Genomic DNA, 27,081 nt, shown 5'->3' with positions numbered 1-27,081 from the left:
TTTAAAAAACTCTATTTTCCAAAGAATTGCTAAATTGTGGATTCCATGTTGAAAACAAACAAATAGAAGGTGGAAGAAGTGAAGTTTCCACTGGACAGAAAGCACCACTGGACTGGGAGAGGTAAATCCAACCTCACCCAGCAGGAGAATGTCATGGAAATGACATCAGACACAAGAAGAGAAGAAACGTCGTGAGTGGTTTTATCCTATTCTGTTCTGATTATATAACCCAAGTACAGGGCAGCAAGAGTAAAGAGAAACCAAGAGGGGCCAGCAGGTGGCATGGTGGTTAGGGGCACCGGACAGCATTTTAAGTCCCGGACCTGGCAGTTTGCTTTCTCGCTTTCCCTTTCTCTGTCACTCTGTCTCTCCCTGGTAAAATTTAAAAAGAGAGGGAGAGACCAAGAACCAAGCAATTCTTCCTGCTGTCTTCTAACCCTCAGACACTCTGATGCCTTGTAATTTTTTGGAATTTACTGCCAACTCTCACTATTTTGGCTTAAAATTCCATTTAATTTTTAAAAGCAAACAGACAACTATCCAGGTAGGGATAGCCAGAGTAATAGTTGATTAGCACTTTCTAAACACTAATATTGCCTTTAGTTTCATTACCTTTTATTTTGCCCTAAGCCAACAATTCATTATAAAATATCTCACCACTAGATTCAGTGACTGGATAGGTCAGGACTAACTCAAACTTTCCTCCTGGAAAACCAACCACACTGTTATTTGTAGGACCTAGCCTGGAAAATAAAACTATGACAAAGCCATCCTCTACCAAGGCACTCGACCTCTGTTATAAAAGAGAGGTTCTGAAGGAAAACAAGTTTTCCTTAAAAAACAACCACAGCTCCTCTGATTAAATATGAATAATACTTAAGAGAATTGCCCCTATCTCTTCATCTCCACAGCACTCAAAGCATTTACAGGCTCATTATTTTATGCAACACCTATTAAGTGGCCACCAAAGACCATTAACCTCTTTTGATTTCTAAGAAAGTGACTACAGGAAGATTAAACAAGTTGCCCAAAGTTGTTCAGTGAATTGACACTTGGATTTTCCATTCAGTGCTTGTTTCTGGACTCAGTACAAAGGGACTGAATCTCATAACTCACCAAAACCCCCAAGTCCTATAGATCACTTTTCCATTTCTCACCAACACATGAAATTTTCATCATCTGAGCACAAATCTACCACCATGTCAGTTTTGGTCCAGGGTATCCTATCAGGCTGGTGCCATGTCTGCAAGAAGCCTGGCACCACACCTGGCTTGGCTTTGACTCACTATCAACACACTCTTTTATCAAGTGAAGTGGGTTCTGCCTGGCTGTGTCTGGGAAATTTTAACCCCTCGATTAGCTATAGCACAGTTGGTTTAACTCAGACAAGACAGAAGACAAAATAATAGTGGTTGGAAAAAATGCCTCCCCCATCTTGATTACAAAGGAGGCATGATTAACGAAGTCCTCTTTGTGTCCAAACTCCATTCTGAGAGAGAGAGAGAGAGAGAGAGCCTTCCTCCCTCCCCTTTTTTGACTGCTGAGTCTTTTCCTACTTGTCTCATCACCCACACAATCTGTTCACAGCCCAAACAGACAATCCAGCCAGTCTGTGGAGAGTTCCTAAAACATTTATGTGGTGAAAGCAGACAGGATGAACAGAACCTCATCTCGACAAAGGATGATGGGAGATTCAGCAAAAGAGTTCACAAAGGGAAATACAGACGGAGGCCCAGGGCTGAATGGATCTGCCCACAATGTCTGACACAATGCCAGTCCTTATGGGTACTTGTAAAGTTTCTGGTCAATTTACAGCCACCTCCAGGTTTTGCCCCACAAACTCCATCGCTTTTCTAACAGAGGGTTTTTAAAGAAAATGCGAGTAACCAGTTAAGAAGGTTCAAATCAGTGCTTTGAGGATCTTTCAGTTTCTCTAGACTTTTAATCATGAAAACAGCAAGTTGAACAAAGATTCTAGTTTCCACTAGACCAGACTCGGGGGAAGGTGTGGCTTGCAATAATGCATAGAAATCACTTAGCACACTACCTAGTGCACCCAACATGTTCGGGTAATCATTATACTGCCTAATATTTTTGTCGTATGCTGCTTTGTTTTAAATAATATTTTTATACATGTTCTGCCTAGGTCCACCTTACCCACCTTTGGTGTATTATAGAAGATGTGTGCCTTCATACACAATCTCTTATTTAACACTGTAGAGCTGTAGTAGTTTACAGCCATGACAGGAAAAGCAAACCCAGGACCCAGGTCGCCGAGCTGGCAGTGGATTCCCTGACTGAGATCACATCCCATTTATTTCACATCCAGTGCTTTCTCTCCGTAACACCACAGATGAGTGGATTCACATGTCTTGTGCCTCTTCATATTCTACAGAATTTAGCAAAGCTATGTCTCAATCACCTAAAGTAAATTTTTCATCTACAGGTAACCTAAAGGTCTCTGAGGGTCTACTTTAGAGCCTTTAACAAAGAGGAAATGAAGTGGTTAGAAAAGACCAGCACATTTGGCCTTGAAGAAAGACATGCCTCTATTTGTATTTGCCAAGAAAGTTTTATCTGGTCCACTTAGTATACATTAAAGGCAAGAACAAGCAGGAGGAACTGAATACCTCTAAGAAGGCAAATAGGGTCAGTGCCAGACGTCTTATACTCTTCATACTCTGCTCTCTTTTAATCTCATTCTTAATTTAGTGCCTGAATGAGATCAATCTTGTCTTGGATTATGCACATCAGTGTATACTTTAAAGAACCACCTCATACTTTTAAATGGCCCATATCAAATCCAAGTTCTTAAAAAAAAATTCTTTTATCTTATCAGAAAAGAGCTTAGAATTTAGTCGCTTGGGTTGTCAGAAAAGTCATGATGCATTTTTGCATTGAAACAAAAAAATACACTATGACTTTTCTGACAACTAACTTAGCCCTTAATAACAGTCCTATTTTTATTGATCTTGACTTTCCAATCAAATTTAAGTTGCTCAAAAGCAAGATCCATGTGTGCACTCCATCTGTAGCCGGTGGCTAACCCAGATCAGGAATTATAGTGCAGATTGAATATCCCTTATCCAAAATGCTTGGGAACAGAACTGTTTTGGATTTGGGACTTTTTCAGAATTTGGAATATTCGCATGTACATAATGTGATATCTTGTAGATGAGACCTATGTCTACACATGAAATTTGTTTATGTCTTATGCACGTAGCCTGAAGATAATTTCATACAATGTTTTTGTATTGCAGCATTTTGACTATGACTTGTCACAGGAGGTCAAGTATAAAATTTTCCACTTGTGGCATCACGTGTATATTCAAAAAGTTTGGAATTTTAGAGCATTTTGGATTTTTTGATTTTTGAATTAGTGATGATCCACCTATAACATATGCTAGCTCATTGCTAATCTCCCTCATGGTTTCCTGGATGTCCCAAAGAAGCCTCAAATCATCATAACGTCTACTGAGGTCTCCTGACCATCCCCCACAATACTGCACTGCTGGGAATTTATCAGAGCTTCTCTTCTCCAGTACAAACTTTATTTCAGCCACTGGGACATTCTGTTGCCATCAATTTCACATAAACATACAGCCTAGCAAAGGCATGTATTGCAATGAGCTATTTCAAAGTCAACCACCTGGCCAGGTTCCAGGAATTGTCATAAATGATCTTCACCATCCACTTCCTACTCAACAGTGTTCCCTGCACACACACATGTACACATGTACATGCAAGTACACATGCACAAACACACCATTTCAGCTTCTGTGACCTAACAGAACAGAGGTTGGTTCCATAACTGATACTTTTTGTTCTGTTTTAAATGTGTTATAGGGCACATGCACTCACCAGAGAAAGAGAAAGTAAGAAAGGATCCTGCCCCCCAGGGGGATGGCCATGCTGCAAGCCCCTCTCCTCCTGGGATCTTGGGCATGCATGCACATGTACCGGCATGATTTTCAAACCACTGGGTCTGGAACTTGAACTGTGGTTGGCCATGTGGGAGTCCAGTGACGTAACCACTATGCCATCTGCTGGCCCCAACTCCCAGGGTATTTTTCAAGCTGCCAAGACCAGGACTTGAACCTCACAGTTAGCCACATGGGATCCAACCACTTTAGCTACCACATAACTGGCTGGCCCCTCCCTGACCTTATTTTTTAGTTGTCACAGAGGATCTATGCCATTAGAAACAAGTAAACCCTACAGTTGTGTCATCTGCAATATAGCAGTGCCCTTCAGTACAACTTATCTGTGTACTGAAGACATCGGTCTCTTCTGGTTACAAGAGGCAGGGAACCTTACTTAAAGATGCTTGAGCACAAATTAATCAGGTAAAACTAAAAAATGTCCAGTGATAGAAGAGTCTTCTAATGATCATTTTGAGAAGTTCAATTATGTCAACAGACTTTGTGTCTCTACAATCATTGAGTTCTACCTTATGTTAGCTTCCTAATATTACTATCTAAGTCCAAATTCAGTAAAAAGAAGAAAGAGGAATCTCTTGCTGGTAGCCTCCATACAGGTATCAGAATTCACTATGGTGAAACTAACTCGAGCCACCTATGCACTGTGGCTAGTGGTTGGCTTGACCACATGGCCAGCATGGGGATCAGAGGTAAAAATTCTCTGAAGACACAGACACTTCAGAATAGGAAGAGGAAGCTCTCTGCAAAGGCGATTCAGGGTCCTACTACCAAACAAACAGGCTGAACAAAGAGCAGCCAAATAATAGCAACTACCCACCTCAATAAATTCTTTAACTTATTTTATTTCATTTTTCTTTTACTCCATCTTCTTTACAGCTTGCAACATGGTTTTTCCCATCATGCATGCTGTGCTTGTCAATCAAGTCAGAGATTTTACCATATACATCATCTTCAACAGACGACTCTCCATTCTTGTGTCTGTTAAATGCTTTTTTCTCCTGAGCCTCACCTCCCTAATTTCTAAGAAGTTGTATTACCAGGATGATCAACTTTGAAAATAGTTTATTAAAAAACAACAACAACAACTAGGTAAGTCACAAAAAATATATATAGTCAGTAAGCACATGAAAAGATATTTACTGTTATTATTAATCAAAGAAACACAAATTATAGGATTTCTTAACACATAAACATCTTTTGTTTAAAGAATTACTTTATTCAACTTTATTTATTCATTTACTTATTTTAATTTGACCAGAGAGGAACAGAGCCAGAGAGAGAGAAGGAGAGAAAGAGAGAAGGCAAGCCGCCAGGTCCAGGACTCAAATTATGGTTGGCCATATGGGAGTCCAGCACCCCTAATCACCATTCCATCTGCTGGCTCCGGCACACGAACATCTTAAGAATAAAAGTAATGCTCAGTGTGGGCAAAGATGAAGGGAAATAGACACTTTCAGACTTAACTAATGGGATATAGGGTGATTATCAATGAATATCAAAATCTTTTAAAATAGGCATGTCTTTTCATCTTATATTCACATCAGTAAAATCATCAAAGAAATAGGATTTGAGTAAGAATCTAGATGTAAGGGGGACCAGCAGGTGGCATGGTGGTTAAGGCGCTGGACACTCCCACATGGCTGACCACGGTTTGAGTCCCAGACCTGGTGGCTTGCTTTCTCACTTTCTCTCTCTCTCTCTGTCAAATTAAAAATAAATGAATGAATAAATAAAAATAAATAATTTTTAAAAAGAATCTAGATGTAAGGAATGTTTTCCTATTATTGTTTATAATAGTCCCCCCACACACGGAAATATGAAAAATGCCCAACAACAGGTGATTGAATAGTTCATTGTAATATCCATTCTATGGCATGGCTTGAGTAAGGGAGAGCGGCACACCCCTGGGATTTAATACACTGGGTGGCCAGATCAGGAGGTCATTCACAGACAACCCTAGGAAATGATAATATTATAGCTCCATCCTCAGCTCCTCAGCCTTCCCTGGCTCCTCTTTAAGGTTTACCTTAGGTTTCTAAACATCCAGATCCTGCCCAGGGAAAGAGCAAAGCACCTGGACATCCTCAGGCTAAAATTGTTGAACAACTATGTAAAGAGATGGTCAACACTTGCTCATGAGAACAGGTGAAGAAGGTAGACCTCAGAAGGCATTTACTTATCCTGGAAGATAGTCCCCGAAGTAATGTTCGGTGAATATACATTGCTATCAATAACAATCTGTCTATACACTTTTTTAAACTATCTGGTTTTTTTTCTGTTTTTCAACCTATTATCATGTAGCTATTAATCTTCAAATCTCCAGAGTTCTTGCCTCCACAAATAGACCACCTGCCTTCCTTAACCTAACATACCACAACCACAGTTATTCTACATCTTGGTTTCCATAACTTTAAAGTATGGACATTCCTGGTGGACTGGCCTATCTTAGAGCATTGGTAAGACCAAGTGAGCCGATCTCTAGAGAAGTACTGTGAAGGAAAGACAAAAGCACTATATGAATGTGAATCCGGAATATCAGTGCATTTTCTAGAGTTAACACACATGGCAAGCCGTCGGCTCCTCCATAACCTTCATGTTCTTTTACCACAGTCATTTCTGAAAACCAGATGTGTTAGTGAAGTGTTCCTGCAGCAAAAGGGCAGGTCCTCTGTACGTGCATACTGGTTGAAGAAGGATTGTGAAAGCATGGTACATGGAGCTGTTGAAACAGGTCATTAAATACTGGGGGTGGGGATGGTGATGCCAGAGATAATCCAGAAAGACAGGCATGCCTGGTGTAGACTGGAGCCCTGAAATGGAGCAGGACAGCAGCAAGCACATGGAGGGGGATGGTTTCAATATGATCTCATTCAAACCACAATCATTACAAATCCTAGAAGTTGTAAACTTCTGCAAGTGAGCATCCCTTTAGACTTCATGACAAGACTCCTATTAGCAATAGTTACAGCATTCTAAGGATCTTCTCCAAGAAAATCACTGCTTAACAAAAAAAAGTTTCTTGGTAGGGTTGTGCCTTGAGACTATGGATTTACAGAGTATTTCTTTTACAGCCTCTTTATTATAAAGAATGATAAAAAAATTAAATAAAATATGGATAGATCAATAAATGCATTGGCTTTATTAAATGTTCTTTTTCTATCCCCACCCCAATTACATCCCTCCCTTGAGGATATTTACAATCCTCTATGACACATGCTCTGTACCTTCTTGGTTCAAGGAAAACACACCTACAGCATTTCAAATTAACTACTGACCCTTACTCTCACACTATAAACAAACCCTTTTCAAAATCTCAATTGCATTGTGTCCACATTGATTAAAGCTTGAAGCCTGGTGACCTCATGTGGTGTTAACTTCTCCCATGCACCAACAGCATTCTGCCTTTCTACTCAATTACCCCCTTTGGTGCCAGAGGATCGCTACCCAATGAACATACACAATAGACTTCTGCTTCATTACACTAACCAACAGCAGGATAGAAATAAGCAGAAGAGGAAAAAACAAGCTAATTTATCATGAGGACAGAGCAAGCTTTCACCAGTCTCGCCACGAAAAACTTCAGTAGTTAACGGGAATATCAATAGTCGGAGGGAGATGTTTATGATCCTACAGATTATAGACAAAGCCAAAACAGAACATCACTGATTAGAGAATTTTGCAGACTAACAGATGTGAAGACACACACACACACACACACATACACATACACACACACACACACACACACACACACACACACACAAAACCATGCCTTAAACCTCTGGGATCCTCCATCCAACCTACTCAATAATTATTCACCTCCAAGGACTGACACCCTGGTAATTTGCCCCGAGTGTTCAACCCTACTGTGGGGCCCCTCTTATTCATCTTTGACAAGGTGGTCAGGAGGGACCCAGCCTCTTTGTGAGAGGGATCTGGTCCCCCCCACCCCTTCATTAGGCATGGCAAGGGCACAGCAGTTGATTAAATTAACAACTTAGGAGGGCTCCAGTCCCAGTTCCCAGACATTAGCACCATCATCCAGAACAAATTAAAAGTCTCACAGCAATTAAGCAGATTTTGAAAATGAATTTCCCATGGTTCAATGGCTCAGCGGCAATCTTGAGTTAAGTACTAAGGAAGAGTTTAGAAGGAAGAGAGGAGGAACTGGCTGCTGGATTTCCAAGGTAAACACAAAACTGCTAGTGGAAACAGCATCGACAACCCACTTCTGAGCCTCTGTGAGGCAGGCTTTTCCATTTCTTTTATATAAAATTGGAAATAATCAGAGAAGGTGAAAAGAACAAAACGTTCACACAGAATTTGTGTATTAAAATGGTAATTTTCAGGATTTCTTTTTTCTTTGTTAATTCCTTCAACCTTATTGTATTCTAGTTCTAATACATACACAGATACTGAAAAAAAATAAAAACACAAAAACGCGTGTTTTTCAGCAATTAGATTTTAAATTCCAACAAGGATTCTCAGCCTGGCTCTAGAACAGATATCATCTTTATCTGTCTGACCAAGTGCAGCCAGGCTCAGAGAACGCAGAGACTTTATACAGCCTCCAAGGGACCCCGAGTGATTCACCACCCAGAATGCATCCCTTGGTCAAAAGAAAGATTAAATAATAAAATGGTAGCAAACGTAGCCTGAGTGTTTCCTATTTGCCCAGGCACTGTACCGAGACTTTTTCCCCACAGTCTCTGAGGTAATCTTCACAGCAACATCGTGAGATAAGCAGTATGACCCTCACAAGCACTTTTCCCATTTGGGAGATGAGGATACTTGGTCTCTCTGAGTAATTTGTTTAAGGCCACCCAGCTGGCAAGTGGTGGGGTTAGCATTTTAATCCAGTCCTGACCCTAAAGCTCTTGCTTATGTTGAGAATAGCAAGCCTCCATTTCTAGTGGGGTTTCACTCAGTCTTTAGAGGAGCGAAAATAACCGTAGACTCCCACCAAAACTTTTATGTTTTTCTTATTTTAAAAAGTTTGCTACAGGGTGTGTGGACTCACTGGAAAGGGAGGAGGGGGAGAGAGAGAGAGAAAAAGTACCCCGAGGGAGGATGGCCAGGCCATTCTCCTACGTTCTCCTCTCAGGGTTTTGTGCAAGCACACGCACCTGGTGTGTTTTCCAAGTTGCCAGGCCTAGGAGTCCAACAGCACAGCTGGTGAAGTGGGGTCCAGCTGCCTTAACCACCATGCCACCTGGCCGACCCCAAAGCCATCATTTTGAGAACTCCTGGAGACTTTCTTTTTCTTTCCGTCACCACCATCTCTCTCCCCTCACTGTGCCAGCTCTGTGTCTGGTTCCTGTTACTCCCACTCTTGCTGGAAGGGCTAAGGAATTCCAGTCCAGCTTTCCTGTGGCTTTCTCCTTGGCTTTTGCTTCCTTCCCTTTCAGCTTACACACCATCCTGCCTCCCACCTGGCTCTCCTTGCTAGTCAACAGGCCCAGCTCCTCTGGCCTGCAGGCACAGGCTTAGCACAGCGTGTTTCAGCACTGTGCGGGAGCCTGGAGGCCTAGTGAATGAATTCATTCCCACTCACCAGATCCATGAACTGAACCTGATGAGTGCACAGGTGGCTGTGTGCATGAATTATGTTTTCTTGTCAAGGGTATTTATACCAAATGACACCATAAACACATTACAGGTCTCTAAGAACACCCATGAATACATATCTAAATTCTTAGAAGGGCACCTTCAAAGACAACTTTTCCATCATTAAAAGTTCATAGAAGATTGGGATCAACAGATGGTGTAATGGTTAAGTCACTGGACTCCCACATAGTCAACCACGGTTCGAGTCCTGAACCCGGTGGCTTAAATTCATACCAGGCACGTGTGTGGGCATGCCCAAAATTCCAAGAGGAGAATGGAGGGGAAGGGATTGTAATGTGGCTATCCCCCCAGAGGATGATCTCTTGCTTTCTGTCTCTCTGGTGAGTGCACACACCCTATAACAAAAATCTCTCTTAAATAATTAAAAAAAAATTTTTTTTAATTTAAAAGCTGATAAAAGATTAAGTGAACTATGTGATCTTCTAAGAGAAGCCCTTTCAGGCCAGCTGGTCGCATGGAGGTTGAGGTGCTGGATCCCACATGGCTGTGCAGTTTGAGTCCCAGAAATGGTGAATTGGGGATTATGCCTGGCATGAGTGAGAGTGTGCCCAAAATACTGAGAGGAAACTAAAGGAGAAGGAATTGTGACATAACCATCCCTCTGGGGAGTAATTTCTCATTTTCTCTTTCTCTCCTTCTCTCTGGCAAGTACAAGAACCCTATAGCAAAAACTGAAAGAAAATTTTTAAAAAAGGAAGCCCTTTCAAAATAGCTCTGTTGGGGCTGGTGGTACAGCTGTAGCTCCAAGAGGCTGATCCGGGAAGGTTCCAGGTTCATTCCTAGAGTCCTCCTGAGTAGGCTGGGCACGTGTATGACCACCATTCAGGATTATCTGGGGGCTAGGGGTAGATCACCCTGTCAAGATCCTGTTGGGAGTTTTTCTTTCTCTCTCTCTCTCTCACTCTCTTTCAGAGGATATCAATAAACTTTAAAAAATAATACCCTTCATGGAACAGAAGAAACAAATTTACTTCACATAATAAATCACCAAATGCTCATTGTTATTCACCACTTCCTTTTCCCCCCCGTATCAGCCAGTATAGACACCCAGCTATAGTCAACTCTACTCTCATGGTCGAGTGAAGACCAAAATACATAGACCAGATAATACCAACCAGCGTAGTAGGAGACATGGGTAATGGAACACTCCTTTGGCAATCAGTAAGCTTAGTTCACATCTAATTCTCTCACTAGGCCTTCTCTGCGCATTAGTTTCCACAATATGAGGACAACAAAGAAGGTCCCTTTCCAATTCCAAAAATTGTAAGACTTAATAAGTGTAAACAAACCTACCATGAAAGTGACATAACATTTATGTCCGTGTGAATAATAATCACTTCCTTCACGTTTAATGGGACCAGCAGATAGCATAATGGCTACATCACTGGACTCCCATATAATCGACTGCAGTTCGAGTACTGGACCCAGCAGGTTAAACTCACACCTGGCGTGTGGGCGTGCGTGCCCAAGATCCCAAGAGGAGAGTGGAGGAGAGGGGATTATGGCATGGCCATCTCCCCTGGGGGGTGATTTCTCACTTTCTGTCTCTCTGTCTCTCTCTGTCTTTCTGGTGAGTGCACGCGCCCTATAGTAAAAACCTCTAAAAAAATAAATAAATTTATTATTACAACCCAAGCACTTCCCTATTCATATTTTCAACAAATATTACCGGGTACTTACCTTGCATTGCACTGCAGATAAAGGTGAGTGAACTAGACCATCCATGTTCTCAAGAAGCTTATAGCATTATAAAGGCTATATTGTAATAATATTTTTTTTTTAAATTTGCTACAAGGTGTGTGCAGTCCCCAGGAGAGAGAGACACCCTCCCCGGGGTACAGTCATACTACAATCCCTTTCCCCCATTCTTTTCTTGGGATTTTGGGCACACAGACACACACACAGACACACACACACACACACACACCATGTCTTTCAAGCTGCAGGGTCTAGGACTTGAACCACACACAGTTGGCCATGTGGGATTCAGCCAACTTAATCTCCATGCCAGTGGCTGGTGTGTAATCATTACTTTTGTTGTTGTTGTTTAAAATTTCTTACAATATAATGTTATAATTCTAGCTCATGGTTCAGAAGTAGTTAATATTGTATAAGAAAAAGATCATCTTTTTCATTTTCCTCAAAGTTTGACTTTCAAAGGTCGTTGTCATTTATGTAAAATCTAGGTAAAAAAAAATTTCCCAGTGGATGATGACTTTAATTTCACAATGTAAAACAGAAGAACAACGGGGATTCACTTTAAAACAGCAAAGATGGAATTGATTTCTTCTACAGAATGAGTGATCTCCATGTACAAATCTTGCTACTTAGACTTATCTATACTATAAAGAGCCATGGATACTGGCCTAGGACTGAAAAAGGCAAATTTTTAAAATTCAAATTAAACCTTGGGGAAAACTACTAACTGACTCAAAAGTAATTTAATCACTGAATTTCAGCAACAATGTGAATGGTGTACTTCTTGGACTGTGAAGAAGCTTAGATTATGCCTAAATAAGAATGTTGTGGAGCAAGGTCTCTCATCTCTAGTCTTATCCATTCCATTAAGAAGCAAAAATAATCTGCCATGGCTTCATGAGATAGAGGACAACACTCCACACCGAAAAAAAAAGGGGGGGGGATTAAATATTAATTAGCGGCAACTATTCAATTCAGGGAAATGGCTCACATGTATTGATCGATCTCCCTCCATGCTGCAGGTATTCAGGAAGCACCTAATTTATTAACTGAAATCCCTCAACCTCCCTGTGAAACAGACATTTTCTAATGAGGAAACAGGCTTACAATGTTGTAAATGGTTTGTCTAGGTTACAAAGTAAGTTTAATAACAAACAGATAACTCAGATCACGACCATCTTTCAATCACAAAATCGCATTCTACCGAAGAAACCTGAGTACTTTGAATGGAAAGATCAGTAAATTTCTCATTGGACAGAAACCATCATATGAGGAAACTTGAGCCAACAGCATGTTGTTTTATTGAGTTATCATTTCCCAGGAATTTCTTAAGAAGCTCAAATTATCAACAGGCATCTTCCAAAATTACTTTAACAGTATAGCTTAGTGGAAGAGTTAATGACTTTGGTTAGCCCAAATCCAATCCAGAAATATTTCTCTCTCATATGTACACTAAGCCTGCTTCATTAAAATTCCAAACATTTTGCTCACCCTTCTCCTAAATTTTCTTTCTCTTTTTTAACAAATAGGTAGGGTTGGGGAGGAGGGCAATGGAAGAATGCTTCTGATATCTGTAAACAAACAAACAAAAAAAAAAAAAAGAAAGGAAGAAAAATGCTAATTAACAGATGATCTTAGTGCCCTTTGAGTTTAAAAATCTTGGGCATCCTACAAATTACCCTGCTTTTTTCTCTTCACCAACTATTATCCTGAAATACCATGTACTCATAAAGCGAAACTCTGTTCTGTTAGGACATGTTCAAAGAATGGTGCTGGGAATTTAGCATGCCTCGCTTATGAACCTGCAAATTCTGTAAAATCTGTGGGGTGTGAGGGCGTAGAGGGAGGGGTAAGAAGAAAACGTCTGTCACCATCCAGCCCCAACCCACACCTGACCGCACCATTCTGAAGGAGTCAATCCTTTCCAAGTGGAGAAGTGTTCTGAAGCGACAGTAAGGCCTACAGTATAGTCTGTCCAAAGCCTCCGTAAAAATCTTATCTCAATGTCACTTAGCCCAGGCACGCGGGGTCTGGAGCAGGAGCCTGGTTCACACAAGCCAGAACGAGCTCTACAGAACAGAGAAAAGAATGGAATGTAGAAACTCATCTTTTCTGCGTGTGAGACATTCCACCCAGAGACAAGTTACAACCTACACCAGAGCAAATAAAATGTATAAGAACCAGCATAAGGGACCAGCAGTTGGCGTAATGGCTATGTCGCTGGACTCCCACGTAGTCGACCGCGGTTCGAGTCCCGGACCCGGTGGCTTAAACTCACGCCGGGCGCGTGTGCGTGCGTGCCCAGGATCCCGAGAGGAGGATGGAGGAGAAGGGATTGCGGCGTGGCCATCCCCCCTGGGGGGTGATTTCCTGCTTTCTATCTCTCTGTCTCTTTCTGTCTGTCTGGCGAGCGCACGCGCCCTATAGCAAAAACCTATAAAAAAAAATAAAAAAAAAAACAGCATAAAAGGAGCAGGACCTCCAAAAGGCCTGGTCTGCCTTGAGAGAACGCTGGATTTAATAAAATATGGCGCCTAACTTTTTCCCTGTGATCACCTAAAGGCAAGCATGTTAAACCAAGACTTAAAAGCCAAGATTCATTTCAGCTCCATCAGATGGTCCAGAACAACATAATGCTTTGTGCCTAGCTTCAACAGAAAGAAAGGCAGAACAGGAAGAATTTTCACTATAATACTTGCACCTCTCGAGTAACAAAACTATGCCTAACAATCACAAAGGCTGAGCCCTCAACATGTTCAGTCCTGTTTTGGTGATAGGAATTTTCTGCTTGCAATTACCTTCAGGGTGAAGGGATGGCAGAGACCATGACGAAGAATTCTGTTGCCACTTCTGTGTGAAAACCATCCCTCCCCCCAAAAAAATAGACAGCTATATCCTTCCAAGCTACTGCAACTTCAGAATTATGCCTACCATAGACATCCTCTCAAATGCGAAAGTTAGTCACCGACTTTTAGTCAAGGAAGCCTCAGACTGATAAAGTTTTAAAACTAAACACAAAGATTGTGCTTTGGGCTGGATCTGTAAGGGCCATATGGCATGGTTTTGGGGTGTGTGTGTGTGTGTGTGTGTATGTTTTCTAAGAGTTTCAAGTTTACATTTCCCCCAGCGGGAGGAAGGGAATGTGCCACACCCTCAGCAAGCAAGGAAGGAATTTAGGTTGTTTTTTGGTTTTAATTCTGTAGTGTTCTTTAGTCCACATAGAACAGCATGACCCACATGTAATTATTTTACTCTGGATGTATTAGGTAAGTATACTAAGTACACGGCAGGCAAGGAGGAGGAGAAAAAGCTATTGCTGTTTCATTTTCAAGTTACAGAAAAGTCAATGGAGTTGGAAGCACAAGTTGAGAATGTTCTGTACATTAACTCTATGATAGCCTGACAGAACTAGCTGATCCTCATGCTGAAACTCAAAAGGACATAGATCTTTGGAGTACTGATGGACATCAAAACTTGAGTCCAAGCCATGGCTCTGCCTCAGTCATGTGAACTCAATTCCTTTCCTTTCCTGGGACTCCGATTCTTTCTCAAATGAGGTAGAACAAGGTGGTGTCTAGAGCCCTTTCACCCTTACATTTTAACACAGACAAGCTCCACGACTTGCATTGAGGCCAAACACTACCCAGGTGTAGGGATACAGTAGATCCAAATAGCTGTGTCATCTAGAATAACAAAATCAGGCTAGTTATGTAACGTGGTGGTTAGGTGGCTGGATCCCACATAGCTGACTGCACAGTTCAAGTCCTGGACCTGGAGGCTTGAAAAACACACCTGGCGCATGTGTGTATGTGCAAAACCCCAAGAGGAGAATAAAGAAGGGATTAAGGTGTATCATCATCTCCTCTGGGGGGATGTTTTCTAACTTCCCCTTTCCCTCTCTTTCTTTTTCTCTCTTGTGAGCGCATATACCCTATAGCACAGTAAATAAATACATAACGTAAAGCAGAATAACAAAATCACAGAGCTATATAGTGGAATCAATTGTCATATTAGTCTACAATGTACTTGATGCCACCAAAGGGGTGCTACTGAGTTACAAGGTGACTTGTCTGTATCCGATACCTCAGAATTCTGAGCCTTCTTATTCTGGATGAAGACTTTTAAAAAATTATTATTTATTCAACTTTACTTATCATTATTCTGTATTTTTTTTTTTTTCAGTTTACTACAGGGCACATGCTCTCACTAGAAAGAGACAAAGACAGAAGGAAAGTAAGAAAGCAAGTTGCCAGGTCTGGGACTTGAACCACAGTCGGCCATGTGGGAGTCTAGTGCTTTAACCACCGTGGCTCCACAGTCGTGGAGCTTGTCTGTGTTAAAATGTAAGGGTGAAAGGGCTCTAGACACCACCTTGTTCTACCTCATTTGAGAAAGAATCGGAGTCCCAGGAAAGGAAAGGAATTGAGTTCACATGACAGGCAGAGCCATGGCCTGGACTCAAGTTTTGATGGCCCCTGGTATGGAGGCTTAATAGATTTCTAGTCTCTTCCTTTGTTCTCCTGTCATCACTCCCTATAACACTATGATGACAGTGAGTTTCTACAGAAATCATCCCAATGAAGAAGTGTGGAGGTGAAAGTGGCATGGCATAACCAAACGTAGTTAAAATTGTGTACTGGGGGGCAGATGGTGGCGCGGTGATTAAAAGAGATGCTCTGTGAGGCAGGCCCACATGGAAAGGTTGAAGATTCAAGTCTGCAGGCCTCCCTGAATATGCTGGGCACCTGTGCACCCATGATCCAGGCTGGCCAGAGCTGGGGGTTAGATTGCAGTGTCTCGAAGACCTATTGGAGGTGCTGTATCTCTCTCTCTTTTATTGAATAAATAAACTATAAAAAATTGTGTATAAAGCAAAAGTATTAAATATAATAGACCCTAAATAAAAGCACAGGGACCCTCTTGGGAGTAAAATGTGCATGCTTTAGGAAAAGAATTTGTGGGACCAGCGGATGACATAATGGTTACATCACTGGACTCCCACATAGCTGACCAAGGTTTGAGTCCTGGACCTGGCAACTTAAAACTCATGCTGGGTATGTGTGTGTAGCTACCCAAGATTCTGAGAGGAGAATGGAAGAGAAGCGATTGCAGCATGGTCATCCCCCTAGGGGATGATTTCTTACTTTCTGTCTCTCTGCCTCTTCTCTGTCTGTCTAGTGAGTGCATGTGCCTTATAGCAAAAAAATCTCTTAAAAAACAAACAAAAAAAGCAAGCTCAGAAATGTATAGTAATTGAAATGTATAAAAGAAAATAAAAATTTAAAAAAAGATTTGGACTTACGTTATTTACTAATTCTCTGCAACAGTATAGATAGCTACCATTTTTGGAAGGTTCATTAAGAACACTCAGTTATAACATGGGAACTGATACTAGAAAGTAGGATGATATTCCTGAACTTTCACACCCGAACCAAGTAATGCTTTGAATCATCCCCTCTTCTCCTGGCTCAACAGATGCATGAATCTAGAGGTTTGACATAGTAGTGTTGACTTAAGGAAAGAAAATAAAAGATGATAAGTAATATTGTGTTTCTGTTCCCCCAGATCTCAGGACAAAAAGGGACAGAAAAAGAAAAGTAGAACAGGACTGACTCCATGGCTAAGAACTGGATCCCACATGGCCAACCACATGGTCCAAATCCTGGTGTTGGCAGCTTGAAAATCATGCTGTGAGTGTGTACATGTGTGCCCAAATCCCAACAGGATGGAGAAATGGAGGAAAAGGGATTTCACATGATCATACCCCACTGGGGAGGGCTTTCGCCTTTCCCTCTGTCTGTCTCTGGCAAAATTAAGATACACACACACACACACACAAAGTAAGAGAGATACATATGATTAAGCAGATAGTTTCAGTGAAAAGTGCTTTGGAAATCACATTGCTAATAGGCCCGGTTCTGTGAGATTCCCCAACAGGTGCCAGGTTCTCAACAGAGTGGGTTCCAGAGACATTTAATTTATGCAACAATGCCATGGAGTGGGAAGGCTCTCAACCACACCACGGCTAAGAGTAGGAACCAAAAAGGTTTGGCTTTATTTGAGATCACGGAGCCACAGGTTGTCTGCAGAGGCCTAGCCAAGGTTCTCTCTACCACACAGAGCCCCTGTGACAGCTCTCTGGGAGTGAGTTGGCCAGGACCAGCAGTTAACTGGTTGCCAACCAAATTTCATAGATTTGACCTTATTAATCCAAGGCTTGAAAAACAATGGCCAACCTTTTACAGACTGATTCCCATCATGTTCAGAAAAATCAGAATTCCTTGCCAAAACAAATGTAAAATCCTGGCTTTTTCTTTCAATTACCTCTGCTCCCCTGGAAATCAGTGTTTCTGGATAGAGTCTCCAAGTTAACCCAGAGAATTAACAAGAAATTTAAGAATGCCCTATAATTCCTGTGGAGCAAAGAAGAAAGTATAACCCTTTGCTGGGAATATGGAGAGAAAGGAGTAGGGAAAAGAAAGAGGACATTGAAAACCACACTTGGTGGCCCAGGGCTCAAACAGGCATAGCAGAAAGAAATGCTAGCCCAGGTAGGGGTATGGGTGGGATTAGGTTTAGGACACCCAGGCATTAGCTGCGTACTAAACAATGGTCTCATGTATTTTCAAAGGCCTTTATGTTCCTTTCTGGAGCCCACATTCTACTCCCAACTCCCTTTTTTACACCCACTTTGCTCTTTTCTTCAATAGCTACATCCAGGACCACCTGTGTGTGCTAACCCAGGTGGCATTCAGCAGGTCTTATCTTTCTCTTTTTCTTTCTTTTCTTTCTCTCTTTTTTCTCTTTCTTCCTTTCTCTTTCTCTTTCTTTCAGTTTGCCAGAGGGCAGGTGTGTGTGCTCACAGAGAGGGAGAGGGAGTAGCACCTCCCAATGGGGGTATCATCACACTGTGATCCCTTCTGCTCCATTTCACCATCCTGGCCAGATTTTGTGGGTGCAGGCACATGCACCCAGTGTGTTTATCAAGCCACTGGATTCAGGATTCCAACCACACAGTTGCCATGTAGGAACTAGCTCCCTTAACCACGAGGCAATGGGGCTGGCCCAAAGTCTTTCATTTGGACAAGTTTCCTGTTAGAACTCTCGGTTGCCCTTTGCTATGTGGAATGGCTTCTCCTGGGAGTTGGCATGTGTTTACTGAGGCTTGGCCCTCTCCCATAGGGTCAACATTCACCATGACTGAGGTACAGGATTAGTACATATTAGGAGTAACCACTCAGTGATAGGAGTATGTGGTTTGCAAAACAGAAAAGTGAGAGCCTAGCTTTCATCTTCTATTTCATCTGTAGAATCAGTTTGATCACGCTTGCCCCTCCACCCGATTTTCCACAGACATTGCAGGGACAATGGGAGGAGAGCACAGTTTAGGATTCAATCAAGGATCATGGGCTTGACTCTTAGCCCTCTTCTTTACTATCTCTGCAATTTCAGAAAAGTTCCTAAAGAGTCTCACATTCATCTGCAAAATGGAGAAAGCAGGAAGACCTGCTTCTCTGGGTTGTTGTGAACATTAAGTGAATCAATACATGAGAAATGCCTTTTCTAGTGACCTAGGAAATCCTCAAAAAGCAACAGATCACAGTAAGACAAGTATCTTCTACTGGTCAGATCACCACCTGGTCATTGCTTGGCTCCTCTTCGAGACTTAATTAGGGGCGGAAAGTGGAGGGGTTGGGAACAGCGGTGATAATAAAAGGCTAAAGAACCTTAGTGTCTTCACTCTAAAACATAAAAATTGCTCTTTTCTGTAATTTTGCACTCCTTTTAGATTAGTCCTTTTATGAAAAAGTAAGTCAAAAAACATTTTTTAGCCATCGCTGAGTTTGCAGACTTCCCCATCTGAGCACTTTTTCTGGGAAGAGTCCATATCTGGCACGTTTATCTACTAGGCTGCCATGACGCCTCACAGAAGAAATGCGGCCTAAGTGAAACAGACAAGATCATGTCACTCTCGATGTTCCCTGTGTCACATTATCGTCTCATTATCTCTGAGAGTCTCTCTGAAACTGAAGATTGCATTTTTTTTTTTTTAAATTATTAGGGGGCAAGTGTGCTTGCCAGAGAAAGTGAGACATGGAAAAAGCATGCCCTCCTCTGGGGTGTGGTCACACCAGCCCTTTCTCCTCCAAACCCTCTTCCCATCAGGATTTTGGGCACGCACAGGTACCAGGTATGTTTTTCAACTTGCCAAGGTGGGAGTCAAAGTGCCACAGAGCAAGCAGGATCTGGCTTCTTTAGCCACTGTGCTATGGGGTAGGCCCTGCATCCCTTTTCATAGAGAAAAATCTATCAGCATTTTCTTCCACAAAATAAAATGTACCTATTCACACTGTCAGGACAGTTGTTAGGGGCTACTGCTTTGGAAATGCCCTCATCAATAAACATAGGTATATAAAGAAACAAAAATTATCCTTTGGGAAACAGAATTTTCTTTTTTATAAATTTTATTCATTGTTATTATTATTCTTTTACTTTGACCAAAGAAAGACAGAGACAGACAGAGAGGGAGAGAGGGAGGGAAAGTGAGAAGACAAGTCACCAGGTCCAGGACTTGAACCACAGTCTGCCATCTGGGGATCCAGCATCTGAACCTCCATGCCACCTGACAGCACCATGGGAAACAGAATTTTCAGCTCTCAGTAAGAGATATCTTTCTCAGTTGCTCTACCATCATTGTTAATCCACACCCTCTAAAATCCTCTCCAGTCTCAGTTGTTTCTCTTCCTTTCGTTGAAAAGGTCCAGATTTACCATGGAACTACATAAATGTGTTAAAACCATGAGCTAGAGAAAGTAAAATTGAGTAGACTTCCTTAAACTAGCAGAATCCCAAGCACTTTCTAGTTAATGAACTTGGCTGCAGGGTTGGATGATTCATACAATTATGGGGACTGGTTAGAACCTGTAAGACCTTGGTTGGACAGGCATATGCAGATTTCAAGGGGTCCTCCCGTAGCCTTAGCCTTGCAAGGCCCTGCTGTGGTCTGGCCTCGGGGCTTCGTTTATCATCATGGTGGTATTTTGCCTTTCGATGTGTTACCCTATGATTAAAACTGAAGAATCAGTTACATTTTTAGCATTATTCATTATGTCTTTCTGTATCCAAACCATTTTTATTCAGAATTAAAAATCAAGGTTTGGGGAGATGTGGGGAAGATCATCTAGTCATTGATCATTTTAGCGCTGATGTTAAATTGACTGAAGTCCAATCCCAACTTTGACCCTGACTAGCTAAGCAATCTTGAGCAATTTTACTACTGATAAATCGTTCTGCAGCACGTCAGTTTACATACATGCAAAATGGGTACAAAATGCCAATTTGGCAAGACTTTGTGTGGATTAAATTAGGTAAGGTCTGGCACATAGTACCTATTCGATACATGTTATACGTTATCTATATTCCTTTATCAATATATTTATTTCAAGATGAAATATTAATATAATCATTTGACAGTATAGCAAAGCTTCTTATTTCATGTTCTCAAAATCCCAATAAGTAAGTGTAAATTATCTTGATGCTAGAAACACTTCATCAGAAATCTTTTGCTGCTGAATTTGAATTAGGAAAGTCTCTTTTCTACCTATGGCTTCCCTAGTTTACTCTGGCTCCATATCCTCTCTTAACTACCATGAGTACCCCTTGCCTGAGTGCACAGTAGGCCATATTAAATATTTTGCAAATTAACTCAGTGATATACGTAAGCTTTCATACAAACTCAACAAATTTTGAATTCTAACCTCTGTGGAAACACCTTTATGAGGAAGATAAGGTAAGAATCTTTCCTCAGTAAGAATTTAGGAAAAAAATAAACCTGTTAAAGGTCAAATTATTATAAATGTCAACTAGGTAGGGAAGCCTTTAAGTTTAGATCTAGGTTCCAGGCAGGGGACTTAACTTTACAAAGCCACACATAACACTATTATCTCTAGCAAATATTCCTCGCTTTTAGTAGGAAAAGGGAAAGTTCCAATAGAAGGCTAGCCAGGCTATACTGAAAGAATGCTCAGATAAGAGTGGTTAGAGATTGTTAGCATAAGCACAATTTCATTGCAATTACCAAGTAGATAGTTTTGTTTTTTAAAAGTCGAGTAATATAATTTTGATTATTCAAAAATTTCTCACTCTTTAAAAGATGAATTTGTGAGGTCGAGCAGTACTTACAAAGCACATTAGTTACTTTTAGTTACTTTAGAAAATGACATGATTCGGTCATATATACAATTTTACAAAATAAAAAGCAGAATCAAATACAAAAAAAGTGGATTAACATCAACCAAAACCCAATTAGTGCTTTTTAAGATTTTTGCCAGACATCCAAACACTGTCAGATGACTATTATGGCATCATTAATATATGTTAAAATACAATAAATGCAACAAGCTTTTTTTTTATATAATTAGGGGTCAATTCAGTATATTAGGGAATAAATGCTTATATCCTGCATAGCTGTATTTTAATTTTTTTAAGTTTTGCAACTTCCAAATAAACAACAGAGGCAGAAAGAAAAACTCACGTGAGTAGACCATATCAGGACCAAGTTTTCACCTAAACAATAATGACACAATCCTAAGAGCCAGAATATTAAAACTAGTGGGTAAATCCATACACAACTTGAGAAAAAATCGATTTTATACATGAGTGTACAGCATATATATTATATCCCTAGCATTAAAAAACAAAACAAGGCCACTCATGTAAGTCAGCTTGGATGAAAATAGTGATCCTTCCTATTGGCGATTTGTTGATACTTATTTGGAGTTAAAGTTCAGAACAGTCTCACTTATGGGTGTACAGGAAACAATGTCAATGTTCTATTCAGTCGATGCTGTTCTTCATACTTCTCACAGTCTTAGAAACAGGTAAGAACAGTGACCTGCTTTTCAATCATTATATCCTCCAGACATGACTAATTTGAAGCTGAGCAAATTGTACATAATAGACCAGGAATTCAAGTTCACATTCTTAGTCGGCTGCATTCTCATTTCAGGGCACATGGTCTCAGTCCCCTCCCCCCTTCAACCTCCCCTGGGGTTGCTTCTCCATGAACTAAATTCACCCAACGTGAAATCAAAGGAAAATTATTTTTTAAATTTTCTGCAGGCTTATTTTGAAAGAGGATAAAGATTAAGCTATAACTTTAAAAATAGTTTATTTTCCTCCAGGGGTTCTTAAATTTTTAAATGAATTCTAAATACTAAAGAAGCGAGTCACTTAAGAAACCTTCAGAAGACAGAAGCAAACAATCGGATGCATGACCTTATAGTGGCTGAAAGTTTTGACAAAAGTATAATAGAAATAGGTAAATTTATAAGTAACCCAAGTTTTGCTACATAATCTATTGCTTTCAGAGCCATTTTGCAAAATCCCATTAATGGTTTTTTGCAGCATAGGCACTGGCACAAAGAAAATAAACAAAGCAGGAACCAGCAGTTAGCGTAATGGCTATGTTGCTGGACTCCCATGTAGTCGACCACGGTTCGAATCCCGGACCCGGTGGCTTAAACTCAAGCCGAATGCGTGTGCGTGCGTGCCCAAGATCTCGAGAGGAGAATGGAGGAGAAGGGACTGCAGCGTGGTGATCTCCCCTGGGGGGTGATTTCTCACTTTCTGTCCCCCCCCCCCACAAAAAAAAGAAAATAAACAAAGCAAGCCAAAATACAAAACAAAAATACAACAAAAAAGACCACTGGGTAGGATAGTATGTAATCTGGCTAAACCAAAACCCGACCCTCCTGTTTGCTTTTACTCTTAGTGCTAATGTTTAAATTTCCCACATCAATTTTAAAAAGCTGCAGCCAAACACTAGCCTAAATATCATACAAATCTAAGCAACTTAAAGTTTACAATTTGGGAAGCAAAAGGGACCTAAATTTACTCTTCTACCAATGAAGAGATTGAAGCCTATTGGTTAACTGAGTTGCCTGGTTACTTTGGGGCTCATGGTTTGCCACTTTTGTGTGAGGGGTAATGACTGTGTGTGTGTGTGTGTGTGTGTGTGTGTGTGTGTGTGTGTGTGTGTGTTACTCCCTCCCTTATAATCAAGAGCTTGGCCAGTTAGATCTTGCCCTTCCTACATTGCCATGTTTCCTTTCAAGGACAAAAGTGATCAAAAAGAAACATACATGGCCCAGTGCAAAAAGAACATCCCCTTTTCTCAGTCTACTGCATGTGTATTAGAAAGCCACAATGCATCCATTTGTGCTAGTGTGCATTTTAATTAATTTATTTATGTATTGGGTCATCTGAAAAGTCATGTAAAAATGTTTCTATGTGAAAATGTGTCTATTGGGCCTGGCAGGTGGCACAGTGGTTAAGGGTGCTGGACTCCCACATGACCAACTGTGGCTCAAGTCCTGGACCTGGAGGCTTGCTCTCTCTCTCTCTCACACTCTATCCCTCTCTGGTCAAATTTAAATAAATACATACATACATGCATACATACAGTTAAATAAAATAATTCAAAAAATGTGTCATTTTTTCTGATGATCCAATATTTATTTGTCTTGTTTGTTTTTACTTATATTTACTCACTGTATGTTTTTACAGCATATGATATGGGTTCTTAAAGTGTAAATGCACTGCGTGTCAAACAAGTCCAAAATATTACCGTACACATTTCCATTCTGGCCTGGTATCTTTTCCTTTATTTTTCCCTTTGATTTTCTTCTTCCCATCCCCATCCATTCACACTGTTCAGATATAGTGTATAGATCTCCTCTTGCTGTTTGTGCTATTATATTTTCCAGTCTTTCAGTATCTTTCTGAAGTGCAGACATTCTGTATATACTGAGTGGGAACACACAAAGTCTGTCCTTTCATAGTCTGGCTAGCTTTGCTTAGCATTACATCTTCTATATTTGTGCACTTTTTATCAAATGACAGGTTCTTTTTTTATGACTGAGTAGTACTCCATAGTGTGTGTGTGTGTGTGTGTGTGTGTGTGTGTGTGTGTGTATCCCATAGTTTTTCAACCTGGTCATCCATTTTGGGGCACTTAGATTGATTCCATGTCTTACCAATTGTGAATAATGTTGCAATAAACACGGACGTGCAAATGTCTTTCAGACTGAGTGTTTTCCTGTCCTTAGGGTAAATGCCCAGGAGTGGAATTACTGGGTTTGTACGGGAGTTCTATCTGTACGTCTTTGAGGAACCTCCATATTGTTTTCCAAAGTGGCTGTACTAATTTACCTTCCCATCAACAGTGTAGAAGGGTTCCCTGACCGATGACATGTTTAGCAGCGGCACTGAGGAATAGAGGAGTTCTCTTCTAACTGGGGAGAGCAGAGAAGTCGGTTTCTGAACCTTACCTTGACTTTCTGGCCTACACACTCTTCCTTCAGCTACTGCCTCCACTTGCCTACTTGGTTGGAGCCCTTTGCTCAGTTTCACCTGCTTTCTTTTGGGTCATTGGGAAAGTCATGATGCATTTTTGCATAGACAAATTTAGAAACACACAAAAATATGTCATGACTTCTCTGACAATCTAATAGTTTAGAGAAGTTTGATGGAAAAACTTATCACTTATCTTTTGTTGACATTTATTTCCCATTTCAAGTCTTAATAGCATACCCAAGTTCCTGATTTGTTCCAGAGCAAAAAAAGTACTCAAGTGGAAGAGGTAAAAGCTAAGCCACTGTTAAACATGGGTGAGGTCCGATTTGCATTTGGGACTGGAACTGAGGACATAGCCTTTGCAACTAAGAAAGAAGGCAAACTCAACAGTTTACTTATACAATCCTCTCCACAACTGGTATATACACAGATATTTTTGCTTTCTCAAAGAAAGTTGGAACTAAAGCAGTTTATTCTTTGAGGAGAATCTAGTGACAGCTAGGACTGTCATTAATTTTGGGGATTGTTGTGTAGTATGGTCACTAACCAAGCATTCTGGGAAAAATCAGCCTTGGCATCACTTCACAGACGACCTCAATTTGAGTAATTAAGTGTGCTACCCCGCAGTAACTCTGTCTAGCAGACCCTCACAGGTGTCCCTGGAACTTCTCCAGTGGGGAGAAGGTGGTAGGATTCCAGAAACTATATTAGTTCCCAGAGTGCCCTAGGAAATCTGCAACAGGAATAATGGACTCTTCAAGGCGACAAGATCAGCTTTAGAAAAAGAACAAGAAACACACACCAACAAACACCAGGAAACTATGTGTAATGGTTCGCTGCTTGTGCAAAAACCTCAAAGAGGATGAAGGTCAGACAGGGATAATAGGCCAATTTAATTCTGAAAGCACAAGGTGCAAGAAATTTTAATTATGGTCTGCCACTGAAATCACACAAGATCCAATGGCATCTAACTGCAACCGCTCATCAAGGGAGACAAGAGGTGTAATTGTAACCGCTGCATAATCACTGCGAGGGCACAGGAAGGCTGCCTTCAGCTCCCAGCAGAGAAGGTATTAAGAGCCTCAAATCCAATACAGGGAAACATGGAGGTTGTAAGCAGCCCGACGAGAGCTCGTTAACACAAAAGCCAAACCAATGTGTGTATATGTGTGTGTGTGTGTGTATACAAAAAAAAAGGTGTGTGTGTGTGTGTACACGCACGCACGCGGGGAGTGAGAGTTCCAGAAATAAAAAGATGAAGCTGCTTGGCCCAAATTGAGGAAGGAGCTTGGAAAACTCTGAACCCCTTTCCGCTTCGTAGATACATATATACATAGAAGACAGACAGTTCTCCGGGAATTTCTCTCTCGTAAAGCTTCACCCATTCTCCTTTGTTTAAAACAATTAGCTTGGATGTGCCTGTGATTTGCAGTAATAGACCCCCTTTCACTTGTTCCCATCAAATTCGAATCTGGAGACAAAACGCCAAGCACCCGACTCGAGGTCCCACCCTGTGCAGCTCACGCAGCAACGCCCGCACCCCAGGGCCATTCTTCCAGCCGCTTACACGACGAGGGCGCCGGCAAAGGGATGCACGGAAGAAGGGGATGCACGGAGGAACCCCTCCGTGGACTGCCTCTCTCCGCTCCGCAAACTTTCCCCAAACCGCCAAGTAGGGAAGCTGGGCCTCGCGCCCGCGCCGGCTGCAAAGTTGGCGCTGAAGTTTGTGCCGGGATGTCCCAAATCTTAAGGGGCAGAGGGGCGCGAGCGTGCGGAGCGGCTGGAGGATGGATGGAGACTCAGAGTCAGCGAAAGGACGGGAGTTTTTCCGAGTGGACGGTCGGTGAGACTCTTCGCTCGGAAGCCTGTTTGACTCCAAAAGGTTCCGGAGGTGCACCCCGGGGAGGTCTCCCAGTGCGGGCACTGATGCCTGGGACAGAAGGAAGCTGTCACCTGCAGGGGGCGGGGGGCGCTCTACTAGGCGCCTGGGTAGGACCGGGAGCTCCAGACTCACCCGCTCTTACGGCTCTAAGAGGTGGGGGAGGGGAGATTGCGAGAGGGCAGGAGGCCAGAAGCAACACCTTTCGGATACACTCTCAGCCCCGGACCCCCGACCCCTCCAGCTTCCCGCGTCTCCAGCCGAGGACTCTCTCCCACCCTACCCCAACGTAACTCATCCCACCTCCGGGCCCACAACTCCGACCTGTGCACGGAGAAGGCCGATTGGGGGTGCGACCTGGAAGCGGAGCGCGCGAAGGTCGGGGGCCCCAAATGCTAAACCCACACCCCCAAGCTGGGACGACCGAATGCATTTACACACGCAGCAATCACAGCCTTGGGACCAAGCTCCGGGTTTGCGTCGGGCGCAGTTTCTCCGACTCTTCTCTTGTTCCTAATAAAGTCGGTTACGTTGCCCTCCCGGAGCTGATTGGAAGGGAACGGAGAGGAAAGGGGGGCG

The 27,081-nt window shown here is 41.8% G+C and overlaps 1 protein-coding gene across 2 annotated transcripts in view; it reads right to left on the bottom strand.

Annotated features, from left to right (window-relative positions):
- The window catches only part of WLS (Wnt ligand secretion mediator), a 157,579-nt gene that overhangs the window by 129,773 nt on the left and 725 nt on the right, over window positions 1-27,081 (bottom strand). The window lies entirely within an intron of this gene.

This window comes from Tupaia chinensis, unplaced genomic scaffold (genome assembly GCF_000334495.1).
Source record: "Tupaia chinensis unplaced genomic scaffold, TupChi_1.0 Scaffold144529_1, whole genome shotgun sequence".
In the NCBI taxonomy this organism is placed as follows: Eukaryota; Metazoa; Chordata; class Mammalia; order Scandentia; family Tupaiidae; genus Tupaia; species Tupaia belangeri.
This window is presented reverse-complemented; position numbering and strand designations above follow the sequence as displayed.